Source organism: Ursus americanus, chromosome 31, assembly GCF_024610735.1.
Source record: "Ursus americanus isolate L20-20 chromosome 31, mUrsAme1.1.p, whole genome shotgun sequence".
NCBI classification, from domain to species: Eukaryota; Metazoa; Chordata; class Mammalia; order Carnivora; family Ursidae; genus Ursus; species Ursus americanus.
The window spans coordinates 8,835,998-8,856,539 of record NC_142157.1 but is presented as its reverse complement, the minus strand read 5'-3'; the positions used below and the strand labels follow the sequence as shown (position 1 = coordinate 8,856,539).

Here is a 20,542-nt window from a genome sequence, read left to right as displayed (position 1 = left end):
TTTATTTACTAGAACAAAATGCATTTCTGAAATGAAACAATTCTGTTTCCCCTAGAAGCTCTTGGTAGAGAGGGAAATAAAACTCCTCAAAGTGCTGACTACAGAGGAGAAAAGCAACCAACGTCTGCCGCATGATCTTTTCCACGCTGCCCTGGAGGAAGCCTTTGTTGGTGGCTCATCCTCCAGAATCGAGCCAGAACAAAGCCTGTCTTCAAAGAGTCACCCTTTGACTGCTGTATAGATTTTATTCAGTCAGCACTGGTTCCTCGCTCTCTCACAATTGTGACATGTTCATTATTTCAGAATTCTATCTGCCCACCCTGCTTGTGACCATGTCCAGCTCAGCTTATGACAAAAAGCCAGCTCGGGCAGCATCCTCTTGCTGATCTTGTGAAACAAGAATTCAGTGCTAGCAGCCTTTTGACCACTCAGGAACTCATCCATGAAAGACCTTCAGTGTGACCTTTAGTCTGCTGTCTATTATCACACAGTGGGCCTACCTCCCAGCATCCTCAATCTCGAGACAATCACACATCCTAGAAACACCTTCTGGGAGTCTAGATAAATATCTCTCTCCGCTTTCTCAGGGAAAAGTAGTGATTTCACATTCCTCTGAGTCATTCTATGACCAGACTACTTCCAGGCGTTATAATTGGGATCTCCAGCACAGCATGTGTCACTTACCTAATATTAGGTCAGAGCATAAACACACAAGTCATATATGATCCCTTCTTCTTACTCTCCTCACTCAGAGTAGTAAGACAAGTGATTTATTCCTCTTGACTCTGCGAGGTGAACTTAAGCTGACTTCTTTGCTTAATGAAATTAAAAATAAAAATGTTGTCAAGTGGAAACCTCTTTGCTATCCTTGGTGCCGGGGTCAGTCATGGAGTTTTAAAGTTAGAAAGGATCTCAGAGTCATCTTCCTCATTTCACAGATCTAGCCTGAGGCCCAGAAAAGTTGAGTGTTTTGCCATGGTCACAAAGCAAAACAGAGAACCAAAGCTGGAAAAAAGGCTTTCCACATACCACACCAAGATGAGTCTCTTGGCAAGAACTTCACCATAACCCGCAATATCGGAGAGGCTGTTCTCAGCTTCACCTCACTCCCTACATCTTGGTAGTCCAGCCACATAATTATCTGCTAAAAAAAAAAAAAAAATGAGAAAGAAAAGACTTCCATTTCTACAAATAACTTCGCAACATCACTGTTTTCTTCAAGATATTACCCCTAGCAACCACTATAGGCTTCTTCCTTCCACACTGTTTCCAAGACAAGACCGAGTGCTGTCTAAGACCCTTTTTCCCTAAACAGTCTTTAAATACAATGCCAAAAAAATGGGAAAGCCCCCCAAACAAGCTCCATTATTATAGAAAGGGAATGGAGCTGGTACCCACTTGAGGTCATCACATGACGAGGAGTGTTCAAGATAGGCTAACAGCCTATCAGAGACTCAGAGCAGTGAGAGGACAGCTTTTGTCACTAAGCAAACATTAATGAGAATGTAAGTGCCATGCCCTGTGTTACTTGATATAGTAATGACAGGGACATCTTAAAAAACAAGCTGACTAGTAAATAACTGGGAATGTTCCCACAAATTCCGAAAATCAAAACCAAATTAAACAAAGATAAACTTTAAATCAAATAGCGAAAAGTCCAAAACACAATGGAAACAAAAAAGAATTTAAAACAGAAAGCTTCAAACAAGATAAATGAAGTAAAACCAATTAGATCAATTTGACAATACATATAAGTGAATTAAAATACCCTCAAAAGGTAAAGGTTCTCAGTAGAATAAAAAATGAAATCTAGCTATAATCTACTTTTAGGAAATATCTAAAAGACACGACAAAGAAAGAACAAATATAATAAATATAAAGACAGGGAAATATAAACTAAGGTAGCAATATTCATGTCAGCTAAAACACAAAGCACAGAGCAAAACTTAGGAAGTCATCTTATTCTGACAAAAGGTATAATTATCAATTGAGATGTTGACAGCAAATAATACATTAACACACATTTCAAAACAAAACCTGATATAAATATAAGGAAAAACTAATAAAATAAATTAGTGATTTATATCTTTAAGTCCTTGGCAGACTAGACAAAAAAATTATAGAAAAGTTGACAACATAACAGATAAATAATGCTAGTTGAAACTTTACTTCAAATTTTGAATTTTGACTTTTCCCAGGTTAACAACATAACACGGAGAAACTGGTAACAATAACACTGAACTCTCACGAGGCCAGGCAGGGGCAGCATCGGCCACCCAATCACAAGAGTAAACAACGAATGGGCTTAAAAACATGCTGTACACATACAACCGTTCTGTTTTGCACTTTGAATAGAGCATTCAATGTATTACATGAGATAGTCAACACCTTATTATAACACAGTCTTTGTGTTAGAGGATTTTGCCCAGCAGGCTAATACAAGTGTTCTGTGCATGCTTAAGGTAGGCTGGGCTAGCTATGAAGTTTGGTAGGTGAGATATATTAAATGCATAGTCGACTTAAGATATTTTCAACTTACAATGGGCTTATCAGGACATAACCCCATTGTAAGTTGAAGAAAACCTGTATATCATTTATTAATAATTAGTACCTAAAGTTTTACAAGTAACTTGAACTTTGAGAAACACTCTCCTAAATAATTTTAATTGAGGCTGCACACTAATATATATTGGCCCAAAAGTACAAAGAGAAAGACAGAATTCTTAAATGCTTTCCTTTGGATTAGCGTATAAACTTTCCTCCATAACAAAGAGATTCAGGGGCGCCTGGGTGGCACAGTCAGTTAAGTGTCCAACTCTTGGTTTTGGCTCAGATTGTGATCCCAGGGTCACATGAAATCAAGCCCTGTGAGGGGCTCTGCACTCAGTGTGGAGTCTGCTTGAGAATCCCTCTCCCTCTCCCACTGCCCCTCTTGCTCGTACTCTCTCTCTAAAATAAATAAATAAATCTTTGAAAAAAAAAAAGATTAAAAAAATACAGTAGCTCAAGTTGGAAATTTTTCTTTTTCATGTTACAATACAGGGTGGCAGGGAAAGGTATGCTTTATAAGATCACCAAGGACCTAAGCTGGCTCTATCATCCTTCACATGACTTCCAGCTCTGGACCTAAGATGGCTCCTATACCTGGTGAAACATCCCAGCCAAACAGAAAGGGAAAAGAGAAAGTCTAGGGCACGTGGCTTGTTTTGAAGGAGGTAACCTTATACAATCACATTTCAACTACTATTAGTCACAAAGCCACACCCTGCTGCAAGAGAAGCAAAGCAATGTAGTTTCTAGGTGAAATCTAAAGGTTCTGTTTCCAAAAGGAAGAATAGATTCTAGAGACATTGGAGTACTATGCACATATTCTAATGAGAAAAATGCAAAAGAATAATAAACCAAACCCAGAATGAATTATACGTAATCGCTTCATTTTAGCTGGATTCATCTTAGTGCCAAGGACATTACCAAGTATCAATTTAAGAAGTCAGAAAAGTATATCAATGAATTATAAGGATGCTAGGGTCCTACTCCAATACAAATCATAGGCTAGAAAGTATACTGAGAATTCATTTATTCTCTTTCCTTGTTTAAGGATATTTAATTTATGTATTATTTTTTTTTTTAAAGATTTTATTTATTTATTTTGACAGAGACAGCCAGCGAGACAGGGAACACAAGCAGGGAGAGTGAGAGAGGAAGAAGCAGGCTCCCAGCAGAGGAGCCTGATGTGGGGCTCGATCCCAGACCGCCAGGATCACGCCCTGAGGGTTGCCTGGGTGGCACAGCGGTTAAGTGTCTGCCTTCGGCTCAGGGCGTGATCCCGGCATTATGGGATCGAGTCCCACATCAGGCTCCTCCGCTAGGAGCCTGCTTCTTCCTCTCCCACTCCCCCTGCTTGTGTTCCCTCTCTCGCTGGCTGTCTCTCTCTCTGTCAAATAAATAAATAAAATCTTTAAAAAAAAAAAAAAAAAAGGATCACGCCCTGAGCCGAAGGCAGATGCTTTAAGGACTGAGACACCCAGGCGCTCCTCCTGTAGTATTGTTTTTATTGTGTATACTGATTGATCTAAATGGATTTTTCAGGTTGACTCAGTTTCAGTCCTACACAGAGGTCTTCTACTATTAGACAGAGTTAATCTTTTGCTAGTTAAATTACTTTCAAATTTGTGGAATGTTTTTTAAAACAGTATTACTAGGGGTGCCTGGGTGGCTCAGTCAGTTAAGCATCCGACTCTTGGTTTCAGCTCAGGTCATGATCTCAGGGTCATGAGATTAAGCCCAGCAAAGGGCTCCCCACTCAGCACAGAGTCTGCTTGGGATACTTTCCCTCCTCCTTTCTCTCCCCTATTGCCCCTCCCCCTGCTCACACCCCCTCTCTCTCATATAATCTTAAAAATATAAAAAACATTACTGAAGTATAGTTTATATACAGTAAAATATGTGCATTTTCATGCATATTTCAATGCACTTTACAAACATATATATCCGTATGCCCATATAATCACCACCAGAACACACTCATCATGCCAAAAGTTTTCTCATACCTAATCCAGGCCAACTACACTGAACTCTCAACTACACTGAAGCAGCAGGTAACAATTTGTATGCTTATTATCACCACAGATTAAATTTGCCTTTCCTAACATTTCTGATATAGTAATCCAAGGCAGTAAATGGAATCACAGAATTTGTATTGTGTCTGGCTTATTTTACTCAGCATAATGTTTCTGAGAGTCATTCATGCTGTGTGTATCAGCACTTTAGCCCCTTTTATTGCCAAGTAGCATTCCACTGCATGGATATACCACAATGTGTTTATCTAGTCACTAGTTGATGGTCCTAGCTTGCGGCTATTATGAATAAAGGTGCTATGAACATTCAGGTACAGTGTATGTGTAAACTGATTTCTTTTTCTTTTGGGTAAATATTGAGTAAAATTGTTGCATCTTACGGCAATAATGTTTACCTTTATAATACTACCAAACTGTTTTCTAAAATAGTTTTATCATTTAACTTTCCCCATGGCAAAATATATGAAAGTCCAATTGGTCTCTATCTCAGCTAACACTTGCTCTTTTTTAATTTTTAATTTTAGCTATTCTGATGAATATATAGTGGTATCTCATTGTATTGATTTGCTTTTTTTCTGAGGTCTAATGATTTTGAATCTCTTTTCCTGTGCTGCACTGGCCATTCATTATTTTCTTGTGCATTTTTCTTTTAACTGAGTTGTCTTATTATTAATGAGTTGTAAAAGTTCTTTATATATTCTGGTCACAAGTCATTTGTCAGGTATATATATTTTGCATATGTTCTCTCTGTTTTAAAGACTACCTTTTTCATTTTCTTAATGATGTCTTTCAAAGAATAGAAGTTTTAAATTTTGATAGAGTCCCATTTGTCAATTTTTCTTTTATGGTTCATGCTTTCTGTGTCCTAAGATATCTTTGCCTATCCTAAGTTCACGAATATTTTGTGATTTTTTTTTTCTTAAAGTATTATAGTTTTAGTCTTTTGTATTTAGATCCATGATTCTTTTCAAGATATTTTTGTACATGAAGAAGTAAGGGTTGAGGTTAATTTTTAAAAAAAACATTTGGATATCCAGGTGTTCTACTACCATCCTTTCTCCATTTAATTATCTTGGCATAATTATCAAAAATCAATTGACCATATATATGTGGGTCTGTTTCTGGATTCTCTATTCTATTCCATTGATAAATATCTACTTTAGGGCAAGACTGCTTTGATCACTGTCGTTTTAAAGAGGAAGCTTTAAAATGTAGAGGAAGTCTTGGGGCACCTGGGTGGCTAGGTTGGTTGAGCATCCAGCTCTTGATTTTGGCCAAGGTCATAATCTCAGGGTCATGGGATCAAGCCCTGTGACTGGGCTCTGCACTCAGTTAAGTGTTTGAGATTCTCTCCCTCCCAGTTAAGTGCTTAACATTCTCTCCCTCTCTCTTTGTCCCTCCCCCTGCTCACGAGCACACACTCTCTCTCAAATAAATAAATTTTTTAAAAAGTAGAGGAAGTCTTGAAACTTCCAGTACTGCTCTTCTTTGTCAATTCTTTTGTTTTTTTTTTTGTTTTTTTTACTTTTCTAGGTCCTTTGTATTTCCATATATATTTAAATTTTCAATTTCCAATTTTTCATTGCTCGTATATACACATACTAACTGACTTTGTATATCTACCTTGTGTCCTACAATGTTGCTAGATTCAATCACAAATTCTGGTGGCTTTTGAGAGATTTCTCGGCATTTTCTCTATACATCATCATGTTATGTGCAAATAGAGATGTTTTATTTCTACTTTGCCAATCTGTATGCCATTTCTTTCTTTTTATTGCCTATTACACTGGCTGTGATCACAGTGTTAGACAGACATAAGGAGGGGAGTGGGCATCCCTGCTTTGTTTCTTATCTTGGGGGGAAAGCATTCTAACTTGTGACATTAATGAGACTTTAGTTAGAGGTTATATGTAGATGTCTTTTCTCAAGGTGAGAAAGTTCCCTTCTGTTTTTAGCTTCCTAAGAATTTTTTATGAATGGCTCTTGAATTTAGTCCATTGCTTTCTCTGCAACTATTCACAGGATCATATAGCTTTTTTCCCATTTTTCCTGTTAAAGTGATGACTTATACTAGGGGATTTTCCAATGTTAAACCAAGTGTGCACACCCAGGATAAACCATTTTTTATATATTGCTGGATTCAAATGATTTGCTAATTGTTCAAAATTTTTCATCTATGTTCATGAAGCATATTTGCTCATAATTTTCTTGGAATGTATCTTGATTGGTATCAACATAATACCTAATATTAGCTGAGAAGTGTTCCTCCTTTCTCTATTTTCGGAATTATTTCTCCTTTAAATGTTTGATGGAATTCATCAGTTAAAACATGTATGGAACTGGAATTCTTTCGGTTTTGGTTTCTGGTTTGCTTTGTTAGTATGGAAAGGTTTTAAACTAAGAATATAACTTCTTTAAGATATGGTACTACTCTAATTTTATTTCTTCTGGAGTCAATTTCAGTAATGTATCTTCCAAGGAATTTATCTGTTTCATCAAAGTTGTCAAACTTATTTCTAGATGTTCATAATATTCCTTCTATATGCTTTTAACTTCTGTAGAATATGTAATGATATCCCTTCTTTCAATCCTGATATTATACTTATTAACATGTGTTTTCCTTCTTCTTTATTTTTCTTGATTAGACTAGCTAGAGGTTTATTCATCTTTTCAAAAAGCCTGCTTTTGGTTTCCTTGATTATCTCTTCGATTTCTGATCTTGTTGATTATTTCCTTCCTTCTACTTACTTTGGTTTTAAGTTGCTCTTCTTTTTCTAGCTTAAGGTGGATATTTAGATCACTTATTTTATCCCTTTCTTCTTTTCTAATACATGTATTTAAAGTCAAATATTTGTCTGGTCACTGCTTCAGCTAAACCCCAAAGATTTTTATGTGTTTTCATTCTGATTCACTTCAAGACAACTTTTAATTTCCCTGTTTTATTTATTTATTTATTTTACAAATGAGTTAGAAGCATTTGGCGTAATTACAAATACTGAGGATTTTTCAGATATCTTTCTGATATTCACTTCTAACTTAATTGGTGGGGTCAGAGGACATACTATACCTAACTTCCATTATTTTAAAGTTAATGAGACTTGTTTTATATATTAGCATATGGTGGTCTATTGTTGATGAATGTTCCACGTGCATTTGAAAAGAACATATACTCTGCTATTCTTGAGTGGAATGTTTTATAAATACCAACGAAATTACATTAGTTTACAGTGTTATACATACATCTATATCCTTCCTGATATTCTTTGTACTTGTCCCATCAATTACTTTTATCAATGTTGAAATGTCCAATTATAATAGATTTCTCAATGTATTATTTCAGCTCTATCAGTTCCTGTTTCATGTATTTTGACAATGTAGCATATTGGTTGTATTTAAATTTAAAGTCATTTCTTCTGGAAGAAGTGATCCATTTATCATTATGAAGTGTCCCTTTTTAACCTTATTAACATCACCTGTTCTGAAGCCCACTTTGATATTAATATAGCCACTACAGTTTTCTTATACATAGTACTTACATTGTATATATTTTCCCACCCTTTTTCTAACCTATTTCAGGAGTTTATTGAGAACAACACTGAGTTTACTCTTACTTTTTTATTCAACCTGACAATCTTTCCTTCTAATTAGAGTACATCATTTACATTCAATGTGATTACTGATATGGTTGTATGTAGTTCTACCATCTTGTTGCAGGTTTTCTATGTGTCCTTTCTGTTCTTTCTTCCTTTTTCCCCTTTTTTCCTATTTTCTTTTGGATTATTTTTTTAGGAGTTCATTTCATATCCACCAACAGTTTCTTATTAGTTAAAACTCTTTTTCCGGGCGCCTGGGTAGAGCAGTCGTTAAAGCGTCTGCCTTCGGCCCAGGGCGTGATCCCAGTGTTCTGGGATCGAGCCCCACATCAGGCTCCTCCACTATGAGCCTGCTTCATCCTTTCCCACTCCCCTGCTGCGTTCCCTCTCTCGCTGGCTGTCTCTATCTCTGTTGAATAAATAAATTAAAAAATCTTAAAAAAAAAAAAAAGATTCTTACAACAATATGCTTCCTTTCCCCTATCCAATTCTTTGAGCTATTGTTGTCAGACATTTTATTTTTACATGTTGTAACTCCACTAGACAGACACTGTTACTATTTTTTGCTTCAAACAGTTACCTTTAAAAAAAATCTAAAATACAAACAAAAAAATTCTTACGTTTAAGGGATTCTTCATTCCTTTGTATAGTCCAAATTTTCATCTGCTACCACTTCCTGTTTGCTTAAAGAAATCCCTTTAATATTTCTTATAAGGTAAGTCTGCTGGTCTTACGTTGTCTCCATTTTTGTCTAAAAAAGCTCTTTCTCCCTTATGTTTTTTCCTCCTTAACTTCCTAAAATATTTTTGTTACTACGGAGTACTAGGTTGACAATTTTTTAGCACTTAAAAAATGCTATTAAATTGCATTCTGGTTTGAACAGTTTCTGGTAAGTTTGCTGTCTAAATTCTTAACTTTATTCCTTTGTACACAATGCTTTTTTTTCCCTCTGACAGCTTTTAAAATTTTTTCTTTATCACTGATTTTCAGCAATTTTCTTACATTGTGCCTTGGGGTGTACGTATCTTGCCTGGGGTCTGTTTAATTTTTGGGATCTGTGGGTTTAGAGTTTACTTCAAATTGGGGGAAATTTCAGCCATTATTTATTTAAATTTTTTTTCTCTCTTGCCCTCCCCCCCCAAAATTCTGAGACTCCACTTACACTTATGTTAGACTCATGGCATTTTTCCTAAAGGGCACCAAGTTGCCTTCATCGTTTTCAATCTTTTTTCTCTCTATCCTTTTGGTTGAATTCTCACTGACCTCTCTGACCTCTTCTCCCGAAAGATCTAATCTGCATTTAATCCCACCTAGTTACTGCATTTTTAAATCTCTGGATGTTCCAATTTTTTTTTTTATATATATTTTGTATTTCACCCCTCGTTATGTTTTATTTATACGGACCATATTTACAATAGCTGCTTTAATGTACTTGTCTGCTAACTGTCATCTCTGTCATTTTAGGGTCTATTTTTATTGTCTCCTCATTATGAGATTTTTCTCTTGTTTCTTTGTTTATCAAGTAATGCTTAACTGGATGTAATTTACTGTGAATTTTATGTTGCTGAGGGCTAAATGTTTTTGTATTACTTTATAGAGTGTTAAACTTCTGTCAGACAGTTAAGTTACTTGTGGATTAACGTGATTCTTTTGAGCCTTGGTTTTAAGCTCTTTTAGGACTTGTGTAGAGAAACCTTTATTCTAGGACTCATTCTTATGAAGAACTGGTAAGTTTTCATTCCTTACAAGTTGTCCTTGCCAGTTTCTAGGGGTTTCGAATTGAATGCACAGTGTGGTGTTCAGCCAGATCTTCAAGAACACCCCTATGCAGACTTTAGAAATTCTTTCTGTGCCCAACACCCTCCTCTCCAGGAGAATGAGATTTTAAATATATCAAACTTTCCTATCTTGCCTCCTTTTTACTTCCTTCCCTGCTCCATACTGAAAGATATTTCACTTCTAGATTCAGGTTACTGAACTTTAAAGGTTGAAAAGAAAACTGATCTCCCTTTAAAAACCTGCTTGGCATACCTTACTAAAAAAGGAGACATCAATGTAAAGGGTGCTTATTTTATTTATACACACACACACACACACACACACACACTAGGAATTTAATACAGAAAAGGCACAGATTTTGCTTCTCAGTAAACTTATGCTTAAAAGGTGGTAAATCAATAAATATTAAAAAGTAGGATTCTCTACTCTCAAACCATAATTATGCATAAAAAAGTATTTATTTCACTACTCTTTTCTTAAAAATATTTGCCCTTTACTATTTGTGTTGGTAGATGCCCTGACTGAAGCCCTCACTAAACTATTAAATAGTTTATATATTTATTGAGAAAAAAAAAAAAGAGCAGATGTTTTTGGGGAGGTTGAAGACAGACATGTGGGTGGCAGGAAGCAAATGTTTCCTCCAAGGCTAGGCTGTCATAAACCCAGTTTATATCTTTTTTTAAGTCAAATTGAGTAATAGCACAAATTTCGTTTTTGAATTTTCTTCTAATTACATTATAGCAAATTTCTAGCAAACCCTGATCAAAAGGCTATTTTCACAACAACAACAACAACAACAACAACAAAAAGGCTGTTACCACATATTATTCTCTTACTTCTGCGACTCAGTGAATTTTTTGTTTAATAACTAAAACCTATCAGGGAATTTGTGTGTATATGTATTATTTAATTTAGACCAAAAATTAATCAAAATAAATTCTAAATAAAAAATGGAAGAAAGAAAAATGTCTTAAAGTCATTTCCTTTGGATGGGATCTGACCAGTCTGACTGGAATCAACCCTGAAACAGGGAGCTCTTCTTTCTCTTCAAATATTGGAAACCTCCCCTAGAGGTGCTTGGCCTTTTTTGGTGAAAGCTTCCAATACAAATACAGGAGAATAAATCTGAGAAAGACTCTGAGAAAGAGTGCTCTGGAGGAAAAAAAAAAAAAAAAGATTCTAAAAGATTCTAAAAACTTACATAATCTGAGTTAGGAAGCTCTCAAAATCAATTCTCCCGTCCTCCACTCCAGCACATTTCCCTCCACTATTTGTGGAGCCTCAACCTGATCAGCCTCAATTATTCATACTGCCAATGCGGGAGGACTCACTGTCCAGCGAAGGAGCCCCGTTTATTTGCACGTACATGTAATTGTTGCCAATTTATTCATTATGGCATTCATTATACTAAGCAGAAATTCTCTCTGCAACTTCTCCCATTGATTCTAGCTATGTCTTTCTGTAGCTCTAAATCTCCGGTTCCTCTTCCACTTGAAAGCAACGCAAATTACAGAAACTTGGAATAAGGCTGCAAAATGTCTAGTGTAACCTCACTTACTACATACGCTAGAGAGCCTTGGATATGTACTTTTGTTCTCTCTAAATTTACCTCCACTGGTATCAGGCGGGAGGCTGAGCTGGTTGGAATGAGGATGTAGGGTAGGGAGTAAGAGGGATTGAGCTGATTCCAATGGACTTGGAGAATTTAAGGAATTGCAAAAAGGCAACTGTGGCTAGAGCACAGTGAGCAAGACAGACAATGGTAGGAGATAAAGTCAGCAGGCAGAACAAGGAGGGCCTGGCAGAACATGGTGAGACCTGGGGTTTTATCCTGAGTGTGATGGGTAGTCACTCAAGGGTTCTGAACAGGAAAAAGGACAGGAACCATTTAACATTAAAACAAAACAAAACAAAACAAAACAAAAAAACACTTTTGCCCCTGTATGGAGAACTGACTGCAGAGGTGCAAGGAGGAGATAAGGAAGGCCAGTTACAAGACTGTTGCTATTATCCAGGCAACTTATGACGACGACAGGTTGTATTATATTAGGGAAGTAGTGGGTGGAGGCAATACAGGGGTATTTGGGATATATATCAAAAGGAGGATATGTAGGTCTTACTAATGGGCTGGATATGGGTTAAGAAGGAAAGAGAAAACTCAAGATGGACTCTAGTTTTTGGCCTGAGCAAAACCGTGTGGATCATTTACTGAGACGAAGAAGGAGGGCAGGAACACATTTGGGGAGGAGAGTCCAAGAGTTCTATTTCTGACATGTTAAGTTTGAAATGTTTCAAATTAGACTTTCAAATAGATGTTGAATAGGCAGCCACAGATATGAGCCTGGAGCTCACAGGAGAGATCAAGGTAAGGAATAAATCTGGGAGAACAGAAAGCATTTAAAGCAAGGGGTCACATGAGACCACATAGGGAATAAATATAGAAGGTGGCCAAGGACTAAGCCCTGAAGAATGCCAACTTTTAAAGACCATGAAGAAGACAAGATAGCAAAGGAGACTTTGTATTTTTATGTGTATTTTATGCTTTCAAGTGTAAGAGAGACTGGAGATTTAGAGCTACAGAAAGACATAGCGAGAACTGATGGGGAGAAGTTACAGAGATTTCTGCATGGTGTAATGAGGACTTTGATGAATAAGCTGGTAAGTAACTCTTATTCTTCTTCAAAAAAACAGAATTACAGTTAACCCTTGAAAAACACGGATTTGAACTGCATGGATTTGGGGACGCCTAGGTGGCTCAGTCGGTTAAGTATCTGCCTTCGGCTCAGGTCATGATCCCAGGGTCCTGGGATGGAGTCCCACATCAGGCTCCTTGCTCTGAGGCGAGCCTGCTTCTCCTTCTGCCTGCCACTCCCCCTGCTTGTGCTCTCTCTCTCTGTCAAATAAATAAATAAAATCTTAAAAAAAAAAAAAAACACTGCATGGATTTTTTTTTTGATACAGTACTGTACTCTAATGTATTTTCCTTACAATTTTCTTAATAACGTTTTCTTTTCTCCAACTTATTTTATTGTAAGACTGCAGTATATAATACATATAATGTACAAAATATGTGTTAATCAACTGTTTACATTATTAGCAAGTCCTCCTGTCAACAATAGGCCATTTGTAGTTAAGTTTTAGGGTAGTCACAAGTTATATGTGATTTGACTATGGGAGTGGGGCAGGACCCCTAAAGTCCACATTGTTCAAATGTTAACTGTATTTTATATGTACGAAGTTCATAGCCACCCGTCATAAACTTCAAAAATCACCTTTCAAAGTCACGTGCCTACTCTATTTCTGACTCCTGCCCTATTGACTGAGTCTGGATAGCTGCATTTCACGTGTCAGCTGCTCAATTACCACATCTCTGGCCTCTGGCATGTGTCCTGGCTTCTGGATCCAAATCTTCACCCCAACTAACAACTTCTAGTTGCCCAACACTGACCAGGAGGCACGCTGAGATCATGTTCCCCAGAGCTGCCAAAAGTTCTTGGCTTATGATCAATGAAGCACACAATGAGTGAGTGTTCAGCAGTTAATCAGGTGACAGAGAACAACTGACATGTTAGGGAACCATAGAATGAGCCAGATCTAGGCTGAAACAGGGAACAAGAGATTGTACTCCAGGCTAGTCACCCCAGGCCAATCTGCTCTAGGTCACCCAGTGTGATCAGACACCCCTTTCCCCAGAAGAATTAAAGTACTCTGCAGTTTACCATGTATCCATGGATTAAGGATTTCCTGGAATCTGGTAACATTATGAACCAAACAGTAGGTACTGCACACCATGGGTACCTGTTCTTTCTGCACCAAAGCCTCAGGGCTAGCCTGGAGACATCTGTTCCTTTCCCCCGCCACATCTACAAAGGGAATTCCTAACTATTTTTGTATTTGTGAAGATTAAATCAGATCACTGTAAGTGCCTGGTACATAGAAAGTGCTCAATACATATTAGCTATTCTCATTTATATTTTAGATGACCACAAAAGGACAGTCAGCTGAATGATAAAGGAAGTCTCTAAAAACAACACTTTCAGGGCTCTTCTAGCACAAAAGATTAATAAAAGAGGTTTTTTGTTTGTTTTTTATGTATGAACTATTACACGATCAAAGGAATTTAAACTTGTCCTGAAAAAGCTGTCTTCCATTTTTCTGAACTTCTTTACCGAGATTTCGCAAAATTATGTTACACAACTAAGAAGTAAAGATATCAATTCTATTAACATGAGATTGATAATACCAATTCTGAATAAATACCATCAAGCAAAACAGAAATCTCTTAGCCTAATAATTATTCTGCAATAGTCACTCAGGCCTGTTGTTGTTTTAAATGTCTATATCCTTTAAGTATAATATAGTTCTATTTCCTTTTATGAAATTTAAGTTTAACTAAAATCATTAAAGTTGGCAACAGAAGCAGGAAACCATTTATAAGACCAGCATGGCTATTTTACTTTTATTAATGAAAAGTTATGTAATAGTTTCAGCAAACTACAGAGTTCCATTCTTGTAGCCTTTTAATATTTATAGAAATTTAAAAGAGTTATACTGCTAAGAGTTCATTTTTGAAACTGAGAATTTCTATTATCTGACAGCAATAAATTATTTTAGCTCAATTACAGAAATGGCTATTTAAGAGTCATGTTCATCTTTATTCATACTCCTTAACAAAAGGTCAACTATGTCTCGTACTTGACCTAGAAGCTCACATAGGTGGAACTGAACAAGACGACACTGAGAGGGTCTCAACTCCAAACTGGAGGCCCATTACTGGCCTTTTGGCCTCCGACAATATATTAAAGTAAAGAGAAGAAAAAGAAAAAGGCATGGCACGGGGAAACTGCTTTCATTAATACAAAGTGCTGTACAAAACTACCAAAGAGCACAGAAGCACCTTAAAAGAATCAAAGGGCAAGTCTGTGATCAGGTGTACGGAGATGGTCACAAACACCATGCCAATATCCAAAATCTGAAATCCCACACCCTCCTCTGAACTGAAAAATGAAACCTACAGTCACGTATTCCCTTGCATCCCTATTCACGGAATCTGGATTTTTTAAAAGGTAACAATTCTGATTTTTCAAACTATTACAGAGAAAAGCTACTTCAAAAGTATAATTTTCAAATAAATCAACCTTGATTTTCTTCTGTGTTAAGTGAATTTTTACTTGGGAATAATTTTAGATTTACAGAAAAGTTGCAAGGATACTATGGAGTTCCTGTATACCCCTCACTCAATTTTAACACCTTACATAATCATGGTTTTGGCAAAACTAAGGAATTAATGTTGATATACTGCTATTAATTAAGCCTCACACTTTGTTTGGATTTCTCCTGCTTTTCCACTAATGCCTTTTTTCAGTCACAAGATCTAATCCAGGTACCACATTGCATTTACTGATTTTTTTTTATTTTTTATTTTTTATTTTATTTTATTTTTTTAGTGCTTTAAGTTCTGGTACGTGCCAAACTTATGCGTCTTATTAAATGTCTTCATTATAAATATGACAGAAAATAACCCTCGGCTCCCTGGAAAATATGACCTGTTGGATCCTAGAGAAATGTTACATTAAGATGCATGTAAATATGATATTTCTACTAGTGTTTTAAGAGAAAAAGAGGTAAGTCACTTTGTCAGGAACTTTGTCAGGAACCTATGAGATCAAATTATTTAATGTTTCAGAAATATCTCTGCAAAAAATGCTTGTCACTTACCTGTCTCCCAAGGTTCCGGTAAACACTCATAAGACATACAGTGAATCCTTTTAATTAATTCTGTAATAGAATGTAAAGTATTATTATAATCATATTCAAATAATCCATTTTTGTCCAACATGTAGAAACTGCCTTCCTTTCATTCCCAAATTTCATTTTTAATTACTGTATATTTTTATTAAGATAACAAAGGAACTAATTTAAGGGAGCATAATGTGGGAAATTTATTACATGTCTTTACTTTAAAACTGAAGGCATGCAAAATTTAATGAAAGTTTTAAGATGAACAGAAAATGTTCTAGAAAAAAAGAAATGCCGAATGAATGAAACTGACTAGGAGGAATGCTTCAAGTTCTTTTCCACGAACATAATGTAGAAATTACTAAATCGTCACAAACAAGTGACTCATACTGAGGGCATAGCTTTGTTGGGACAATAGTAATCCAGAGTATGGAGTTAGGAGGTTTTTGAGAAAATATACATCTGGTAAAGTGTCCATGTGTGTCAGTTTGCTTGAGACAGTCCCAGCTTATGCCTGCTGTCACAGTGTCCCACTAAATTTATTATTTCTCTTTGATTTTTCTTACTCTAGTGCTTTTTGTTGTTGATAGTATAATAAGCCTGGATTTTTACTTTCAGGTTCTGCCATTATCTTGTTGAGCTGTATGAGATTCATGTGCACTCAGTTGCCAATTTAACATGTGGTTAAATCTGAAAGACCTTGAGCAGTGACCCATCTCTGGATGGGGCTGTAACTGATACCTCATTCTCAAAGACAATACCCAAGCCACTCGCAGAAAAAAAAGCACACTCAGACAGGAATAGCTAGAGACAACTAACTCCTTCAGTCTTGGGTGGATGTGGAAGAAATATTTAATGCTGCTGCCCCTGCTTCTGACTAGCTCAAAGACCAATTTAAGAAAAGCAGATGGAGAGATTTTACATATTACTCTATAAAGCATGACTTTTCATTTAGATCAAATGACTGTTCTTTAAATTTCTCTTTCTCAATTCTAATTACAATTTATCTTGTTTACACAATCAAAGCTCATGGACAGCTGTTACTCTGTTGGTTCTGTTAACAGAAGAAATTCACACTTAAATGATGCCAGTTTTCTATTGGTGTAAGGTGATACATCAAATAGAAAACTCAGTTAATTCCCCCTTTCTTTTCTTAACTGATTTAGAGAGTAATTCAATAAAACAATATGCATACAAATATACTGCTGGGCTAATAACATACACAAATTTTCTATATTTGCAATAACAAAACAGATGAAGAGGTGAGAGGAAAGCTGTATTAGAGTAAGGAAATAACACCAAATGGAAACTCAAAGCCACACAAATATAAGAAGAGAATTAAAAATAGAAAGGCTAATACAATTAACTCTATAAATACATATTTACCCTCCTTTCTTCTCTCAGCTTCTTTAAAAGACATAAGATTAGGGGGCACTGGGATGGCTCAGTCAGTTAAGTGTCTGACTTTGGCTCAGGTCATGATCTCAGGATCCTGGGACTGAGCCCAGCGGGGCAGGCTCCATTCTCAGCAGGGAGTCTGCTTGTCCCCTTCCCCCTCCCTCTGCCCCTCCCCTCACTTGTGTGCTCTCTCTCTCGCTCTCAAATGAATAGATAGATAAAAAATAAAAGACATGAAAATATATAAAGTAAAAATTATAACAATATATTGTTGGGTTTCTACAACATATAGACATAATACATATAATAATGGCAGCAAAAAGTGGGGAGAGAGAAAATGGGGCTATACAGGAGAAAAGTTTATTCTGCTGAATATAAGTAAAAATGAGAAATAGAGTCTTCTAAGTTAAAATGTATATTGTAAAACCTAGAGCAAACACTAAGAAAATAACTCAAGATACATAACTTCAAAATGATTAAGGCACAAAAAATACCACACTGGAAGATATTCACTTAATTCAAAAGAATTCACTTAAGTTTAAAAGAATTCAAGAGAACAAAAAAAGGCATGAGACCTACAGAAAACAAAAAGCAAAACAGCAGATGCAAAACCATCCATATCAATAATATTAAATGTGAACACATTAAACAACCCAATCAAAAAGCAGATGATATCAGATATTTTTAGAAGTCCAATGATAGCTGACCCTTGAAAAACATGGTTTGAGCTGTACAAGTCCATTTAATGTGGATTTTTTTCAATAAATACAGTACAGTACTGTAAATGTATTTTTCTCTTCCTATTAATTTTTTTAAAAGATTTTATTTATTTACTTATTTATTTATTTGAGAGAGAGAGAGAGAGAGCATGAGCAGGGGGGAGAGGTAGAGGGAGAGGAAGAAGCAGACTCCTCACTGGGTAGGGAGCATGACACAGGGCTTGATCCCAGGACCGCGAGATCATGACCTGAGCAGAAGACAGATGCTTAATCAACTGAGCCACCCAGGCACCCCCCTTATGATTTTCCTAATCATATTTTTCTTTTCTCTAGCTTACTTTATTGGAACATATAACATATCCACATAAAATATGTAACATACAAAATATCTGTCAATTGACTATTATGTTATTAGTAACGCTTCTGGTCAACAGTACATTACTGGTAGTTGAGTTCTGGGGGAATCAAAAGTTATATGTGGATCTCAACTGTGCTGGGGGTCAGCACCACAACCCCTGTGTTGTTAAAGGGCAAGAGTGTCCCTACAGGAGACACATTTTAGGTGCAACGATACAAATAGGTTGAAAGTAAAAGTTAGGAAAAAGACACACTATGCAAAGAGGGACCATAAGAGAAAGAGAAAAAAAACAAACTTTAAGACAACAGTAACAGAATCAAAAGAATAAACAATTCAAAAACAATAATGGAAGACATCGTATCCTCTTTGAATAATAGATGGAACAACCAAGAAGAAAATCCAAAACGAAATAGAGGATTTGAACAAAACTTAGGCCAATGAGACCTAATAGGCATCTATAGAACATTTCACCCAACAACAACACAATACACATTCTTCTCAAGTGCACATGAAACATTCTCTAAGGTAGACCAAATTCAAGGCCATGGACAAGCCTCAATAATTTAAAGTGATTAAAATCATGCAAGGAATGTTCTGTGACCATGATAGAATGCAATTAAAGAAGGAAATTTTGGAAGTTTGCAAATATGTGGAAATAAAACATTATACTGCTAAATAACCAATAAGTCAAATAAGAACTCATAAAGGGTATAAGAAAATTCCCTGACATGAATGAAAATCAAAACAACATACCAAAACTTATGGGGTACAGCTAAAGAAAGCAGTGCTTACAGTAAAATTTATAGCTGTAAATGCCTATACTAAAAAAGAAGAAAGATCTCAAATGAAAAACTTAAAGTTCCATCTTAAGAACTGAGAAAAAGAAGAGCAAACAGAAAAGCAAACAGAAAGAAGGGAATAATAAAGATTAAAGTGCAAACAAATGAAATACAGAAGAGAAAAATGAGAAAGAAAATCAATGAAAACAGAAGCTGGTTCTTTGAAAAGAGCAACAAAATTGAAAGATCTTTAGCTGGAGTAACCCAGAAAAAAAAAAAAAAAAATGAAGGAACACACAAATTACCAGAATCAGGAATGAACAAATGAACACTACTACTGACCTTCTAGAAACAAAAGTTATTATAAACAAATACTATGAACAACTGTACATCAGCCAATTGAGTACATGGATGAAAACAAATTCTTACTACAATTGACTGAAGAAAAAATATAAACTCTGAATAGGCCTATAACAAGTAAAGAGATTGAGTTAGTAATTAAAACACTTCCAACAAATATAGGTGCAGACCCAGAGGGCTTCATTGGTTATATAATACATACACATATATACACATATATGATACATATGCATACACACACACACATATATATGTATATAAATGGAGAGAACACTTCTACAGGTCAGTATTACTCTGATACCAAAACTAGACAAAGACATAAGAAAACTACAGACCAATATTCTTTATGTATATAGATGCAAAAATCCTCAACAAAATACTAGAAAAGCAAATCCAGCAATATGTAAAAAGTACTAAAACCATGACCAAGTGAGTTTTACACCAGGAATGATAGGTTGGTTCAATACACAAACAAACAAAAAACCCCAATAAATATCATATTAACTAAATTAACCAATACTACATTAACAAATTTTTTTAAAACTACATGATCATATCAATAAACACAGAAAAAGCATTTGCCAAACCAACACCCTCTTATAAAAAGCATTCAACAAACCAAGAATTTCCTCAACCAGACAAAAGACATCTACAAAAAACTCACAGCTAACATCATACTCAATAATGAAAGACTGAATGTGTCCCTCCTAAAACTAGAAACAAGAGAACTGCATCCTATTTCTTACACTTCTACCTAACATTTCACTGCAAGTTCAGCCAATGCAATTAGGCAAGAAAAAACAAAAACAAAAACAAAAAAAGCATCCAGATTGGAAAGGAGTAAGTATAACCATCTCTCTTCATAGATGACATAATTTTGTATACAGAAAATCCTAAGGAATCTACTAAAAAAAAAAAAAAAAAAAAAAAACTTTTAAAATAACCAACCATGTTCAGCAAGGTTGCAGAATACAAGAATAATATATAAAATTCTTTTTTTTTTCTATACAACAGCAATGACTAACCCAAAAATGAAATAATGAAATTAAGAAAACAATTCCATTTACAATCACATCAAGAAGATCAAAATACTTGGAATGTATTTAACAAAAATAGTATAAAACTTGCACCCTAGAAACTACAAAATACTATTAGAAGAAATTAAAGACAAATAAATGAAAAAACATTCCATGTCCATGGACTGTTAAGACTTGATACTGATAGGATGTTAATACTTCCC

The 20,542-nt window shown here is 35.6% G+C and overlaps 1 protein-coding gene across 7 annotated transcripts in view; it reads right to left on the bottom strand.

Annotated features, from left to right (window-relative positions):
• ZNF438 (zinc finger protein 438) overlaps window positions 1-20,542 on the bottom strand; it is a 172,311-nt gene that overhangs the window by 113,869 nt on the left and 37,900 nt on the right. The window contains exon 1 of one of the 7 annotated variants that reach the window (XM_087857571.1): window positions 15,668-15,727. The exons of 5 other annotated variants lie outside the window; for them this stretch is intronic. The gene's annotated coding sequence lies outside the window, so the exon portion shown is untranslated. Of the gene's footprint in view, window positions 1-1,029; window positions 1,085-15,667; window positions 15,728-20,542 lie in introns of those variants that run through there. One more of the 7 variants, XM_087857572.1, reaches the window with a different exon arrangement.